This window comes from Ovis canadensis, chromosome X, assembly GCF_042477335.2.
Source record: "Ovis canadensis isolate MfBH-ARS-UI-01 breed Bighorn chromosome X, ARS-UI_OviCan_v2, whole genome shotgun sequence".
Classification (NCBI taxonomy): Eukaryota; Metazoa; Chordata; class Mammalia; order Artiodactyla; family Bovidae; genus Ovis; species Ovis canadensis.
Window position 1 is genome coordinate 124732931 of NC_091727.1, and position 12262 is coordinate 124745192.

The window sequence follows — 12262 nt, forward strand, 5'->3', positions numbered from 1 at the left end:
ACCAGGCTCCCCCTTCCCTGGGATTCTCCAGGCAAGAACACTGGAGTGGGTTGCCATTTCCTTCTCCAATGCATGAAAATGAAAAGTGAAAGTGAAGTCGCTCAGTCACGTCCGACTCAGCGACCCCATGGACTGCAGCCTACCAGGCTCCTCCGTCCATGGGATTTTCCAGGCAAGAGTACTGGAGTGGGGTGCCATTTAAAAGATGTGATTCTGGGCATGACATTCTCAATATCAATTTCACACAGTCTCAGATTTCCTATATTAGCGACAAAACTGAAAAACATAGAAGTAAATATTCATTTTTATTCCATCTATCTTTAGTTAATTGAGTTCTTTCTCTCTCTGCCTATTTTTTTGTCTATAGCCTTTAGTGATTATATGATATATTTTGCTTCTTTGCTTATTGTTTATCTCTACCTAACTCGGGAATAAAGTATAAATTTGTGAGGACAAGGAAGTTTTTTTTTAATCACTGTACCTCCAGTGCCTGAAACACTCTGACACAGAGTAGGTGCTTAACAAACATCTGATGTATGAAAGAGAATGATACCACTATATTGAGACATGATAAATACACAGTTTTTATCATAATGAAACAACATAAAAGGAGATGAATGATTGATACAAATGCCATGATATGTTTATATCTATATTTGTATATGTATTTATATGCCTTCATGTGAAAGAGCAATGCTGAGTTAATTTCAGCCATTTCAAATAATGACTACTATTTATATTGATAAAGCTAGTATACTGTGAAGTATAATAGTATTTTGCCTTGTTCTCAATGTTTTTTAGTTTATATTGCTATTTTTGTCTTCTGTGAGTTTATTTTCTTTTTTAAATTTTTTATTTTATACTGCAATATAATTGGTTAACAACATTGTATTAGTTTCAGGTGTAAAGCAAAGTGATTCAGTTATACATATATCTATTGTTTTTCAAATTCTTTTCCAATTTAGGTTGTTACAGAGTATTCAGTAGATTTCCCTGTGCTGTACAGCAGGTCCTTGTTGGTTTCCCATTTTAAATATAGCAGTGTGTACATGTCAATCCCAAATATATTTATCTTTTATCATAAATCACTTTAAATCAGTGTTGCAGGTAAACAGAATGTACATTTTACTAATGATAACATATTAATTAATGAAAAATATTCTTTAGGCACAGTACTATACCCTTGAAAACAAGTGTCTTGTTTAAGATTTCTGTTCTCTTGAAAATCAAAAGCATAGGAAAATATTGATTAAAACTGTCTTCCTCCCAAGAGAACTAGCACATTCTTTTTACTGAGAGAAAAACAAGAATGTTGATAACTGTAACAAGACTCTAAATAAACTAGTTAAAACCAAACATAAGATTTTCTATAAATCTATGGTTGACTGGTGGTTTGGTAGTTTAGTTACTAAGTCATGTCTGACTCTGTGACCCCATGGACTGTAGCTAGCCTGGCTCCTCTATCCTTGCGCTTTCCCAGGTAACAATATTGGAGTGGGTTGCCATTTCCTTCTCCAGGGGTATTCCCAACCCAGGGATAAAACCCATGTCTCCTGCATTGCAGGTGGGTTCTTGACCAACTGAGCTACGAGGGAAATTCTGTTTGATTGAGGTGCTTGCTAATTTACCTGGTCTGTTTATAGACTGTATGTAAGAGCAGCTGGATGTTCATAATTACAAAACACACAGAGAGAAAATTAGTTTTGCTAGCAAATATTTTGTTACTGTTCTTTTTAAAATATATTTTCTTCAGTAACTATATCAACACATTTGTGATTGTTCCCTCTTTCTAAATTATATAAATGTATTCATTTGAATCTCAATGGAGATGAGGCTGACTAAAAATACTTAACTAATGAGCATAGTTTTTCAAAACCATGAAAGACACATAATAAAGTCAAGATTCTGATAAAATATATATATGCTTATAAGTAAAACTTCAGAGTTAATGTACAACTGCAAATGGTACTAATACAGATTTGGTTAACATCTAGTATGTATACAAGAAAATCAAAACAAACAAAAAAAGTGGGGAGAAGTTCATGCAGAACTTAAACTTTTGTGTGGAGGCATTAAACATTAGTGGACAAAGGAATACTCAGGAAAAGAAAATGTGGTCAGTGTTGTTCAATTAAAGATAAATTTTTTCCAACATACATGATCTCAAGTTATCAGTCCTTCATGAAAAAAATTATTTGACAACTAACTTAGCAAAGTAATAACTGATGGTATAAACACCAGCAGAAGTTTTGCTGAGCAGCAGATCTATTTAAACCTCAGATTAACGATAAAACACCCGAGGACTCTATGGTAATAAAACACCATGGAAATGCTACAATGGAAATATGGAAATAAGATAGCTGTTTAAAGTAGACTGGTGAAATTAAAACAATGAGATACCATTACACACTCATTGGAAAGGTCAAATACAAAAATCTGACAATACCAATTACTGGCAAAGATGAGGAACAACAGGAACTCTCATTCATTGTTAATGGGAATGCAAAATGGTACAGTCACTTTGGAAGTAATTTCTTATATAGCTAAACACTGTCATACCACATGATCTAGCAATTATGCTCCTAGACAGGTTAGCAAATGATTTGAAAGCTAATGCCCACACAAAAACATGAACATGAATTTTATAACAGCTTAATTTGTACTCCCTCTCTCTCTCTCTCTCTCAAACACACACAAACACACAAATTGGAAGCAACCAAAGTGTCCTTTAACAGATGAATATATAAACAAACTATGGTACATCAACATAACAGAATACTACTCAAGAATAAAAAGAAATGAGCTATCAAATCACAAAAAGAAATGGATGAAACCTGAATGAATATTATTAAGTAAACTAAGCTAGTCTGGGAAAGGTTATACACTGCATGATGCCAATTATACAACATTCTGGAAAAGGTAAAACTGTACAGCAAATAAAAAATATTAGAAGCTTTTTCTTTTGCTTCAGAATAGTTTTATTAGTTTGGATACAGTTTGTCGGCACTCAACTATGCCTCATCTACTTTGACACACAAATCCACTCAATTCGAGCCATCGTTGTCACCCCATACCTCATATATTGTAATGTTATTGTGTCTGTCTGCAGGAACCTCGATATAGGGACATTTGTGGTTACCAGTGGTTGCAGCAGTGAGTTTCAGATTCTGCACCTTGGACACAAAGTTCACAAGGTCCCTCTCAAGCTGGATTAAGGTACCGAACATATAGTCTTTGTTGGGGGAAGCCTTTTTCTTCTTTCCTGGAGAAAAAATGAACAGCCCCAATGGGCATGACGAGTGGGCACCTTACCCTTGTCACTGTCTCCTGGAAACTTCAGTATCACCAACACCACAAGGAGGAGAAAAACCCAGTGTGACTTGCTCCCAAGCCAGCCTTGGGCATGCTCTGGTTGATTCTGCCAAATTCAAAAGTGCCTTCCACAGGGCACCTTCCCCGGGAGATCTACAACTTCATCTCTCAGAACATAAAACACATAGGTACAGAAAAAGGACATGCACATAGGCCAGAGAAAGAACCATATTACAGACTGCATAGTGAGCCAAAAGGAAGTGGCTCGTGGTGTGCTGGTCTGCCCTGAGACTCAGGAACAAGCAGGGCTAGGCCTTTAGTGATGTCACAGAGGGCCCCACCCTGGCCAGAATCCATCTGGCCATTGTGATAACTTCAAGGCAGAGGATAAGGAGGCTTGTGGGGTGGGGGAGGAAGGGTCAACTGGGAGTAGGGCTTAAAGGGACATTTCCAGTGGGCAATTGAAAAAGAGGCAGGGAGTGACAGAATGCCATCTCCTTGTCAGTGTATTCTTTCTGAACCTGGTGTTCTACTGGGAGAGGGTCTCATCTTCTATTTTTTTTTTTCCATTTATTAAATCAAGACACTGTGGTGAGCAGAGAAGACCCAGGGGCATGTGCCCCTGTGGAGCAGAGAGCAAAGGGGGAAAGAAAGATATTAAACCAGAGGCCACAAACTAGGAGCCACTGGTATGTTTTGTGTGGCCTACACAATTCCTAAAGATGATTGTGCTCAGTGAAACTATTCTGTACAAAGTGATGGTGAATACATTGACACTACATATTTGTCAAAACCCAAAGAAACTTACAGCTCAAAAAGTGAATCAATGTATGCATATTAAAAAAAAAAGAAAACCAACATTTGGACATTAAGAATGGAATGCAGAATTTGACTAAACAATCTAATTATATTACAAATGTATGAAACCACCTCACTAAGATACCCTGACTTAAGTAACTTCAAAAATGAACGGAGTTTACAAGACTAAAAGCAAAAGAAAAAAAGCACTGTAATCTAGTTGATAGTGTTCTTTCTTGTAGGGGTACACGTCAACAACCCTGATACTGTTATACATGTCTATTTGTATTAAACAGTCAAATGGATGGTACATGAGTATACACACATTTATTTCTTTGTTCTGTTAGCTGAAAGGGTCTAAAAGAAATGATACTCCCAACATCTGAAAGAAACTATGACATAAGTCTTTGATGTAAATCCATAAATCTTTGATTAGAATAGTTTGTTATGCATGTTCTGAACCAGCAAATGGAAATACTAAGTCCTGAAGACCCACTCAGCCTCCAAACATGGGGTTGCCTACCATTTCTCGTTCTAGCCTCGACCTCGACCCACTGCATTTCTCCTTTCTCCAGCAAATCCCTCAGTACACTAAGAACAACTCTAGAAAGCTCTGACTTAAGAGAAATATGCCAATTATATTATATATCAATTCATTGGTTCATCAATACTATGCTTTCTTTGTAGTCTGTTCTTTATTTTTCAATTTTTAATTTTTTAATTATTATTTGGCTACATGATGTGGCATGCAGGATCTTAGTTCCCTAACCAGGGATCAAACTCATGCCCCCTGCAGTAGAAGTGTAGATTCTTAACCAATAGGCCACCAGGGAAGTCCCACCATTGGGGTTTTAATGTTTAACAAATATAGATCTGCATTAAGGAAATGGTGGTGCATCCTAGCACTGATTACAAGTGATAGCAGAGGATGGTATTCTAGTTTACATCTCAGTTTAGCTCTTTTTTCTCCTTTCAGAGACAGATGATTAGTGCCAATGATAGTCAAAGCTGCAGTTAATCTGCCCATGGACTAATTATTTTAGTCTTTTTTCATTCTAGAATATTGTAATATGTTAGTGTTTTTCAAACTGAATGTCCAAATGTATCATTTGGGGATGACGTTAAAATGCAGACTGCTAACTGAGTAGGTCTGGGATGGAGCCTGAGATTCTTCATTTATTCTAATAAGTTCCCAGGAAATCCCCACTCTATGGTCTGTGGACCACAGAGCAGAATCATTATGAATAATATTAGATACTGATCTAAAAATTAACTGTAATCTGTAGATCATTATTTTCTAAATTTTAAAGTAATTGTCTTGTACCTAGGTAGTGACATCTTCTACTGGAAGTTTACTGTCAGTTAGTTTGAAATTTGCAAGTACCTTTAAAAGGCTTCTTACTGATTTCAGAGGCTTGTGCTTTTTGGCCTCTGAACTAACTAAAAAAAAAAATCTCACCATCAGAAATCAGGAAATGCTGTCTGCCAACCAGCATAGGAAACTCTCAAACTTGTATAGTTTGTAACATCTGAATATTCCAAATATGATCTCCCCTCATTTCATAATTTTCAGCCTTTTACACACTGCATGTTTCCACCTTTTCATGAAATGGGAAGCACACATTTAGAATATGAATGTATTTAAAACTTCTTGCTTCTTACTAATCCTCTCCATAGGTTATTTTAAAGCCAAATAATCTCATTCATGGTGAATACTTTCATCCAAAGTACAATTAAACAACAACAACAAAAACAAAAACTAGAATCTCATCTTTCAGATTTGACAATATCTCTATGATTCAGTGCAAGTGTCAAAATCACTTTAAGAATACATCACAGATTAGGTCAGGAAGCAACAATTAGAACCAGACAAGGAACAATGGACTGGTTCCAAATTGGGAAAGAAGTATGTCAAGGCTGGATACTGTCATTCTGCTTATTTAACTTATATGCAGAGTACATCATGTGAAATATCTGGCTGGATGAAGCACAAGCTGGAATCAAGATTGCCAGGAGAAATATCAATAACTTAAGATATGCAGATGACACCACCCTTATGGCATAAAGTGAGAAGAAACTAAAGAGCCTCTTGATGAAGCTGAAAGAGGAGAGTGAAAAAAGCCAGCTTAAAACTCAATATTCAAAAAACCAAGGTCATGGCATCCGATACCATCACTTCATGGCAAATAGATGGGGCAACAATGGAAACAATGAGAGACTTTATTTTCTTGGGCTCCAAAATCATTGCAGATGGTGACTGTAGCCTTGAAATTCAAAGACACTTGCTCCTTGGAAAAAAAGCTATGACCAACCTAGACAGCATATCAAAAAGCAGAGACATTACTTTGCTGACAAAGGCCCATCTAGTCAAAGCTATGGTTTTTCCAGTAGTCATATATGGATGTGAGAGCTGGACCATAAAGAAGGCTGAGCACTGAAGAATTGATGCTTTTGAACTGAGATGTTGGAGAAGACTCCTGAGATTCCCTTGGAGTGCAAAGAGATCAGTCCTAAAGGAAATCAGTCCTGAATAGTCACTGGAAGGACTGATGCTGAAGCTGAAGCTCCAGCACTTTGGCCACATGATTCGAAGAGCTGACTCATTAGAAAAGACCCTGATGCCGGGAAAGATTGAAGGCAGGAGAAGGGGATGACAGAGGATGAGATGGTTGGATGGCATCACCGACTCAATGGACATGTGTTTGAGAAAGCTATGGGAGATGTTGAAAGACAGGGAAGCCTGGTGTGCTGCACTCTTTGGGACTGCAAAGAGTAGGACATGACTGAGTGACTGAACAACACAACAATTTAAGAAAACAATCAATTCAAAATAAAATTTATTCAACATTTAAATAAAATTCAATTTGATAAGACTCATATCTTACATTGGGCTTCCCTTGTAGCTCTATTGGAAAAGAATCCACCTGCAATGCAGGAGACCCAAGTTCAGTTCCTGGGTTGGGAAGATCCCCTGGAGAAGGGAAAGGCTACCCACTCCAGTATTCTGGCCAAGAGAATTCCATGGACTACAGTCTATGGAGTCACAAAGAGTTGGACACAAGTGAGCAACTTTCACTTTCACTTTCATATCTAACATTTGGCCATAAGACTCGGATTTATTGAATCAATAGAGTGAATCTTGATTAGAAAGGGCTTCTTTTTTTGTATGAATAATCTGAAATTAAGAAAGAGCTCCATTATTAACAGTCATTAATAAACTATTTGACTTAGATTAATAAGTCAGAGAAATAGAAAATATTCAGCAGAAAAATAAAGCAAAATATTTCATACACATTCACATTTCTCTTTATCTTTTAAAAACTTGGCACTGTGGTATTTTTTCTCTAAGTCACATTTTCTTTAGAGCTCACCAAAGATACAGTGGTCCCTCTATCTTCTGAAATTCCACAGCATTATCTATATAACTCAAATACCAATCAGCTAAAATCAGCTCATGATAAAATTTATATTTTTCACATAGATTCTATAGTACAATTAGCAGAACTGGAGTGAGAGCTTTTGGGGTTACACATCAAGTTTTTTTTTTTTAATTTTTGTGATCTTTCTCCTGTGGCACACTAGTAATATATATCAGTCTGTGTCCATTTTAAGTCACTCCTTCCTTTTCCCAATCCTGCTTTTCTCCTGTAATTCTCATGTTTTTCTCTAATCTAGAGGTAAATAGCATTTCATGTTCTAAAGCATTATTCTTATATTTCATCAAAAGTAAGTCCATCCCCAAAATGTAGCTTTTTAGGGTTAACTTTCTTAATTACTGTGCATTCTGAAGACATCATCATAGTCTACACAACATCATTGTACACTCACAATGTACAAGCAAAATTATGAAATGTAGGACCATCAGTTCTAAATGCAAAATATTTTTTATCTACTACCTCAGACTAAACATGGTAATATTATACTACTTACCATTTTTAGTAAATTTCTTTGCTTTACAAAAGTAGACAAGTTATGACAGCAGTTCCAAAATGGTAGAAAAATAGGGTGGGGAGACTACTTTCTCCCCCACAAACCCATCAAAAGATCATTTAAATGTTGAGCAACTTCCACAAAACAACTTCTGAATGCTGACAGAGGACACCAGGCACCCAGAAAGACAGCCCAATCTCTTTGAATATAAAAGACAAAAACAGAAACAAAAGATTTAGGGATGCAGACCTGTCCCAGGGAAGGAGTCGTGAAGAAGGAGAAGTTTCCACACAGCACAAAACCCTCTCACAAGCATGTCTGTGGGGAGATTTGGAACCTCTGAGGGCAACAAAACCTAACTGCAACTGACAGTGGAGATGTGGCACAGATGCTGCGCATCTGCCAGCAGTGAGTGGGGATGGGGCAGGAAGGTGCAGGCTCCATCGTTGATCCTTATGGTAAGGACCAGCCTTGAGTGACCTGACGACAATCTGAGGGAGCTAACGTGACATAGAAACCCGAACCATAGGATCACAAAAGGAAAAAAGGACCTGTCCCACAAAAGACTGTAACCCACATGGTGACCACCGGCACACTCACAAAACAGATTTTTCCCCTAGTGAATACCAAAGGAGAGCAAGCCAGCTGCCATTTAGGGCCCTCCCTCCCCAGAGGCAGAGAGGCAGGTGTGCGACAGCCAGAGCCAGAAGGTAAGGGGCTCTTGCACTCTTGGCCACAGAAACTGCATCTTCCACCAAACTTGGAGCAGGCTGCCAACTCCGAACCACATCTTCCTAGGAATCTGGGTGGTTCATATATGAAGCAGTGTCACAGCCTGAGATCAGCTCTCCAGAGGAGATACACAGCACACATGGGACTGTGCCTTTGTGGCACACCCAGGAAACCAAGTGGCAGGGACCAGGGATGTGCATCAGACACACGGCCCACCTGTCATAGTGCACTTACCAAGCACCCAGTCGCCTGAGTGGCTTGAACCTGGGAAGGGAACAAAACACAGCACCCATCTGGCAGAGCACTTGAGAACCTGAGCAGCCTAGACCTGGGAAGTGCACCAAATGCAGGGCCCACTTGGGACACTGCCCTTGCAGAGCACCCTGAAGCCTGAGCAGTGTGAATCCAGGAAGTACAAGCTGCCTTGGGCTGTGGCAAATCAAGTGCTGTCCATCCACTCCAAGCACTCCCTCCACATGCCAGTGGTATTGGTTTGCAATGTCCCTCCCTCTCCACTGGACAACTGAACAAGTGAGTCTAAATAAGGGGCCACCTTTGCCCCCTTGTGTCAGGGTAGAAATTAGACACTGAAGAGAGTTGCAAACAGAGGAAGCCAAAATAAAGAAGGGGGAACCACCCTGGAAATGACAAGTGGAACAGATTAAAACCCTGCAGTTAATGCTGAGACTGTGCAAAGCTATGGTTTTTCAAGCAGTCATGTATGGATGTGAGACTTGGACCATAAAGAAAGCTGAGCACTGAAGAATTATGGTGTTGGAGGAAATTCTTGAGAGTCCCTTGGACTGCAAGGAGATCCAACCAGTCCATCCTAAAGGAAATCAGTCTTGAATATTCATTGGAAGGACTGATGCTGAAGCTGAAACTCCAGTACTTTGGCCCCATGATGTGAAGAACTGACTCCTTGGAAAAGATCTTGATGCTGGGAAAGATTGAAGGCAGGAGGAGAAGGGGATGACAGAGGATGAGATGGTTGGATGGCATCACTGACTCAGTGGACATGAGTTTGAGCAAGCTTCAGGAGTTGGTGATGGACAGGGAAGCCTGGCCTGCTGCAGTTCATGGGGTCACAAAGTGTCGGACATGAATGAGTGACTGAACTGAACTGTGCATTTGAGGGGCACCTACAGACCTTGAGAACATGTACAAGCTGGAACAAGGGACTATCTGACACTGAACTGACCCCACATTGCCCACAAGAGTTCCAGAGAAACTCCTAGATATATTTTTACTATTATCACTTTTCAATTTTTTAAAACTTTTGTTCCTTATTACTTCTTTACTTTTATTTGCATATCTTACTATTACCATTCAAAAAGAACCTAATTTTTAGAAACAAATTCCATATACATGTTGTTAATTTTAGTGATCAATTCTGTTTTGTATTTTTTATATTTTTGAGAGTCTAAACTCTATTCTAGGTTTTAATCTTTGCTTTTATTATTTGTTCTCAGTTTTTTACCTTTAAGAATCTAGTCTTCAATATCCATTTTCACTTAGGGATTTTATTACTAGCTTGACTGCTCTCTCCCCCTTTGGCTCTTCCTTTTCTCCTCTGTGTCACCTCTATCTCCTTCTTCCTTCTTCTCTTCTATTCTTAGAAGGGAAGTTCTCTCCCACCGGAATACAGACACAAGCTTCCCCAACCAGGAAACCTTAACAAGCCACTGGTCCAACTCCACCCAGAGGAAACAGACTCCACAATTAAGAGGAACAATGACCTTCCAGCCTGCAGAAAGGGAACCCCAAGCACAGCAATCTAAACAAAATAAAAAGGCAGAGAAATATTCAGCAGGTGAAGGAACATGATAAAAACCCACCAAACCAAAGCAAAGAGGAGGAGATATGGGAGTCTATCTGAAAAAGAATTCTGAAGAATAATAGTAAAGATGATCCAAAAGTTGAAAAAAAGGAAAAAAAAAGGACTTACAGATAAATAGACTAGAGATAAGCACTAAGAAGATGCAAGAAATGTTTAACAAGGAACTAGAAGAAATAAAGAGGAGTCGATCAATAATGAACAATGAAATAATTGAGATAAAAAGCACTCTGGAGGGAACAAACAGTAGAATAACTGTGGCAGAAAAGGGAATAAGTGAGGTGGAAGTTAGAATTGTGGAAATAAGCAGAGAGGAAAAAAGAAAAAAGAATTAAAAGAAATTACGACAACCTCGGAGACCTCTGGAACAATGTTAAATGTCCCAGCATTTGAATCATAGGTTTGCCAGAAGAAGAAGACAGACAGAAAGAGCCTGAGAAAATACTCGAGGAGACAATAATTGAAAATTTCCTTAAAATGGGGAAGGAAGTAGCAACCCAAGTCCAAGAATCCCAGAGAGTCCCAAACAGGATAAACCCTAGGTGAAACACCACAAGACACATTATTCAAACTAACAAAAAATAAACACAAAGAGCAAATATTAAAAGCAGGAAGGGAAAAGCAACAAATAACATACAAAGGGATCTCCATAAGGATAACAGCTTATCTTTCAATAGAAATTCTTTAGGCTAGAAGGGAATGGCAGGATATAATTAAAGTAATGAAAGAGAAAAACCTACAACCAAAATTACTCTACCAAGCAAGGATCTCATTCAGATATGAAGAAGAAATCAAAAGCTTTACAGACAAGCAAAAGCTGAGAGAATTCAGCACCACCAAACCAGCTCTTCAACAAATGCCAAAGGATCTTCTCTAGATAGAAAACACAGAAAGGTTTATGAGAACGAACTCAAAACAACAAAGTGAGTGGTAACATAACCGTACTTATCAACAATTACCTTAAATGTAAATGAGTTAAATGATCCAACCAAAAGACAAAGACTGGCTAAATGGATACAAAAACAAGACCCCTATATATACTGCCTACAAGAGACCCACCTCAAACCTAGGGACACATACAGACTGAAGTGAAGGGCTGGAAAATGATATTTCACACAAATGGAGACCAAAAGAAAGCAGGAGTAGCAATACTCATATCAGATAAAATATACTTTGAAATAAAGACCATGATAAGAGACAAAAAAAGACACCACAAAATGATCAAAGATCTATCCAAGAAGAAGATATAACAATTATAAATATATATGCACCCAACATAGGAGCACCACAATACATAAGGCAAATGCTGACAAGTATGAAAGGAAAAATTAACAGTAACACAATAGTGGGGTACTTTAATACTCCACTCACACCTATGGATAGATCAACCAAACAAGAAATTATCAAGGAAACAAAAGCTTTAAATGATATAATGGACCATTTAGACCTAATTGATATCTAAAGGGCATTTTACGCACAAACAATGGATTTCACCTTTTCTCAAGTGCACACTGAACATTCTGCAGAATAGATCATATCCTGGGCTGTAAATCTAACCTTGGTAAACCTAAAAAAGTTGAAATAATTTCAAGGGTCTTTTCTGATCACAATGTGGTAAGATTAGATGTCAACTACAGGGGAAAAAAAACTATA

General features: G+C 38.2%; 1 long non-coding RNA gene and 1 pseudogene across 1 annotated transcript in view; both read right to left on the reverse strand.

Annotated features, from left to right (window-relative positions):
* The window catches only part of LOC138930531 (uncharacterized), a 526289-nt gene that overhangs the window by 389539 nt on the left and 124488 nt on the right, over positions 1-12262 (reverse strand). The gene's annotated exons all lie outside the window — the stretch shown is intronic.
* Positions 3045-3556, reverse strand: LOC138930110 (protein FAM209-like; annotated as a pseudogene).